General features: G+C 53.7%; 1 protein-coding gene across 1 annotated transcript in view; it reads right to left on the bottom strand.

Moving 5' to 3' along the window:
• Window positions 1-5,000, bottom strand: part of cadm3 (cell adhesion molecule 3) — a gene marked incomplete at its 5' end in the record, with an annotated part of 51,414 nt that overhangs the window by 1,739 nt on the left and 44,675 nt on the right. The gene's annotated exons all lie outside the window — the stretch shown is intronic.

Below are 5,000 nucleotides of genomic sequence, written 5' to 3' on the forward strand. Positions count from 1 at the left end.
GAAAGTGAGAGACATAGAAGGGGAGAGGCAGAGGGACGGAGAGAGGGAGAGAGAGAGGAAACAGAGTGAAGAACAGAGACAGAGAGAGGGGATGGAGAGAGACTGAGAGTGAGGAGAGAGAGAGAGGGGAGGGAGAGAGACTGAGAGTGAGGCAGAGAGAGAGAGGGGAGGGAGAGAGACTGAGATTGAGGGAGAGAGAGAGAGGGGAGGGTGAGAGACTGAGAGTGAGGTCGAGAGAGAGCGGGGAGGGTGAGAGACTGAGCGTGAGGGAGGCGACAAAGGAATTAGAGAGAGAGAGCAAAAGAGCGAGAGACAGAGAGAGCGAGAGAGCGAGAGGCACACAGATACAGAGAGATGAAACAGAGAAAGAGAGAGAGAGGAGAATCACACGCTGAGTAAATGAGGACAGCAGGGAGAGAGAGAGATGAAGAGAACGATGTGTAGGATGGGAGAGAAGGCGAAAGATCGGTAACGCGTCAAATTAGGGCTAGGAGAAGGGTGAGGACCAGAGAAAAGAATGAATCAGGGATTAAGCATGGAGGTTGGAAGAGTGCGAGAGACGCATGTATGTGTGTGTGTGTGTGTGTGTGTGTGTGTGTGTGTGTGTGTGTGTGTGTGTGTGTGTGTGTGTGTCTGTGTGTGTGTGTGTGTGTGTTGGGGGGTGTGTGTGTGTGTGTGTGGAAAGAGAGGGTCACAGAACAAGTCGACAGATGATGAAAGGGAGCATCGAGGGAGAGTCAGGGAGGGAAATAATGGGGCGAGTGACAGAACAGCGCGAGCAGCAGAAGAAAACTACAGAGAAGTAAAGAGCTGTCAATTAAAAACGGCCTCTCCTGTCCTGCAGCAAAAACTGGAAAAGAAATATCTGAAGTGGTGACGATAACAAAGACAGTTGAAAAAAAAAAGGCAGGCGACAGAAACAGATGCCATCATCATTTCATTATGAAATATTAATTTAAGGCGTCTGGTGTAGGCCTGTGCCGAGGAACGGCGTCTTCAAATCTCTTTAAGTCCCAGAATTAACGACATGTTTTGTTCTCAGGACCTCTCCACGATAATGAATTGTTTCCGCCGACTTGTAGAAGTTTACCGGCGCCGCGATCTCTGCTGTGAGTGAAGGGGACACTGAGGCTAGGCTCGTTAGCTGCTATTAACTGACTCATTTCATTCACCTGCCGTTTCTTTCCGTTTCCGACCAAAAAAACAACATCTGGATGGATCAGAGCGGGAACAAAGAAGCCCCGTTATAGCAACACAGGCCTCAGATAATCGGACTACTAGAGAGAGGAGAACAGTGTGATTGAAAGGCCTACCAGTACATGGTTGAATAAATAAAACCCAACAATGGAGGGATGATTGAGTTTGAGCAAATTGCAACCACCGGGTTACAGAGGTAAATACACTCACACAGAGGAAAAATAAGTACAGAGAGAGAGAGGGGGGGGGGGGGGGGGAGTGACATACAAAGAGAGAGTGCGGGAGAGATAAATAGAGAGGGGGAGAGGCAGAGATAGACACAGTGAGAGAGAGAGATGGAGAGAGAGAGAGAGAGAGAGAGAGAGATAGATAGATAGATTTGGGGAGACAGAGAGGAACAGAGACAGACAGTGGGAAACTAGAGAGAGAGAGAGAGAGAGAGAGAGAGAGATCGAGAGAGAGAGAGAGAGAGAGGCAATAGAGAGAAAATCCGGGAAACATAACCGCATTTTGCCCCAATGTACTTGTGACAAACGACAGACTCTATCAGCCCTGGGGGAACCAAGTGGACATACAACGGCCAATCACAAGGTCCGGGGAGATCAGAGGGGCGGAGATGTCATGGCTTAACCAATTACAGAGTCAAAGGGTACGGCAACAGCAAACCCAAAGGCCATGACAACAAAATAAATGAGGGGGGAAGGTGGGGGGATGACAGCGTTAGGAACAGAGTACTTTCTAGCTATTGGTCAGAATGATACACACACACACACACACACACACACACACTGTCTCTCTCTTGATCTCTCTCACACACACACACACACACACACACACACACTCACTCACACGCAGGCGTGGGTGTCTGTGAGTGTGTGTGGTGGGGTGAAGGGGGGCGTGCAGACATGGAGGGACGGAGAATGGGAGCATTAATCCTGGTGTCAGCATCAAAGAAGAACAGACAGAATCAAAGAACAGACCAAAAAAACTGATACACAGAGACACACACAGAACCAGCACAGAACACGCACACAAACACACACACAAACACACATACACACACGCACACACACACACACACACACGCACACACACACACGTGCGCACGCACACACACACACACACGCGCACACGCACACACACACACACACAAACACACAGAGCACAGAACACACACACACACACACACACACACACACACACACACACACACACATCTAGAGACAAACACCGGACAAACTCACCCAGCCCATAAAACACAAACACACACACACACACAGATACACACACAGCACAAAAAACAAGAAACAGAGACACACACCCAGCTCAGAAAATAGACACAGAGAGACACACAATCAATCACAGAAATGTATTCATGCACAAGCCGGTGTTTTACATTTGTTATTTTACTGTAAGCTGTCATCATGAATATAAAACTATCGTTGAGAGGTGTGAATGTACCTACGTAACCATGCCAACGCTCTTACCGCCTAGCAGTTGTGCATGTGTGCGACCCAGAAGGGGAACGCACACAAGCGTGCATTTCTGTACGTGTCGGCGTTTGCACAGTGCATTCACCTGCTGTGTGTGATTCTATGTGGGTGTGTGTGTTTGCTGTGCGTGTGTGTGTGTGTGTGTGTGCGTCGGCTGTGAAATGCACACAGGTTTGGCGTAAAAAGCGAAATCGTGTGGCAGGCGTATGAAATATTCACGCCTTCTCTTGTAGTTCAAAGAGTACCCAAACTGTGGCAGACAAACACATAGACCTACAAGCAAGCAGACAGACACACAGACAGACAGACAGACAGGCACAAGGGAGACATGAGTCAGACACAGAGTACATCACACCGACGCTCGGCTGACAAGTAAAACCGCCAGAAAGGGGGACAGAGAGTGACACATGGATCCGACCAATGGACAGAGAGACCGGGAACAGGCCGAGCCAATCGTGCTTTGGCGTTGACAGGTAATCAGTCAGACCAATAGGTTGTTTGGCCAATTGAAGACACAGACAGACAGACAGACAGAGTGACAGGCAGACGTTTAAAGCCATCTCGGTGACAAACTGCGGGCAAATAGATGGGAGGATAAATAGAAGGATCGAGATACAGATAAATAGTGAAGGAGGCCGACAAAATAACAGCCACACAAGCAGAGGGATGGACAGACGGGCCGACAGACAGCCAATCGGCACAGAGACAAGGTGATGGTGGAAAACGTTTATACCTGCACCTTCTGCAGTCCTCCGAAGTGGATGGGTGGAGAGGATGGATGGATAAGTGGATGGATGGATGGGTGGATGTCGGACAGTTAGATGACGCAGTAATCGCACAAATTGCAATTGTGGGTGTCAGAGAGGGAAAAAAGGAAAACAAAAAGAGACATGATATAATTGAGATGGCGTCAGGCAAAAAACGGCGTCTGCTTGCTGGTGTGTGTATAGTTGTGTGTGTACTGTGTGTGTGTGTGTGCGTTTGCAGGCGCGTGTGTGTGTGTGTGTGTGTGTGTGTGTGTGTTTGTGTGAGTATGTGTCAGTAAAAACAAGGCCACCAGATCTCCACGCACTGGAACTCATGGGCCGTTGCGGCGGCCTCATGTTCGTTTTTCCCACTGCACCGCTGAAGTGGCACATCTCCCCCTTTTTTGCCTGCAGTGTTGTGTGTGTGAGTGTGAGTGTGTGCGCGTGTGTGTTTGTGTGTGTGCTCCCACGCGTGCACTTTAGCGGGAAGGGTGTTGGGTTGCGGTTCGACCAGCGCTCATGCACGCTGGCCACCTTGCCGGCTCTGGTTCTCGGTTACCTGTGGGGGCGTGCGTTCCGCTCGGCGGCACGGTCACTGTGGAGTTAGGGGCCGGCGGGGGGGGCAGGGAGGGGGAGGAGCCGGGCGAGGGAGGGGCGGGGCCCAGCGGCAGGTCGGGGAACAGGGCGTTGGAGAGCGGGGTGGTGGGGGGGATGATGGAGGGGGGGAAGGTGGGCTGGGCTCCCTCCGCCAAGACGGAGGGAGAGGGAGGAAGAGGAGCGGGGGTGCCGTCGGAGGTGGATAAGGAAGGGGAGGGAGAGGGGGAGGGAGAGGGAGAGGGAGAGGGGGAGGGAGAGGGGGAGGGGGAGAGAGAGGGGGAGGGGGAGGGAGAGGGAGAGGGAGAGGGGGAGGGGGAGGGGGAGGGGGAGGGAGAGGGAGAGGGGGAGGGGGAGGGGGAGGGGGAGGGGGAGGCAGACGGGGTTGAGGAAGGGGAGGGGGGGTCTGATGAGTCAGGGGCGTCGGGAGTGCCGGCGGCCGCCGTGGGGGGGAGAGAGGGCTCGGGGGAGGAGGGAAGGGGGAGAGAGGGGTCGGGGGAGGAGGGAAGGGGGAGGGAGGGGTCGGGGGAGGAGGTGGGGGGGAGGGAGGGGTCGGGGGAGGAGGGAAGGGGGAGGGAGGGGTCGGGGGTCATCTCGTCGGCGATTAGGGGGGCGACAGGGCCGGGGGAGGAGGGAAGGGGAACGGCGTCCGGGTCTTGACGGAACAAAGCGTCGGAGCGGAAAATAGCGAGGGACCAAAGGTCGGCGCGGGAGGCGGAGCAGGAAGTGGCCGGCAGGGGGGGGGCGGAGCAACATTGGGGGCGGATGGTAAAACAGCGTGGCGGCGGATAAAAACGAACGTCACGTGTCGCAAAAGCGAGGAAGGAGGGGGGGGGGGGGCGGGGGGAGATCAATTAATAAGTGCATCAACATCCACCATGGGGGGGGGGGCGGGCAACGTTGACGGAAACATGGCGTTAGCATTAGCGGTAGCATTAGCGGTAGCGTTAGCGACAGGGTAAGCAATGGC

The sequence above is a fragment of the Pollachius pollachius genome (assembly GCF_949987615.1).
Source record: "Pollachius pollachius genome assembly, chromosome: 14".
In the NCBI taxonomy this organism is placed as follows: Eukaryota; Metazoa; Chordata; class Actinopteri; order Gadiformes; family Gadidae; genus Pollachius; species Pollachius pollachius.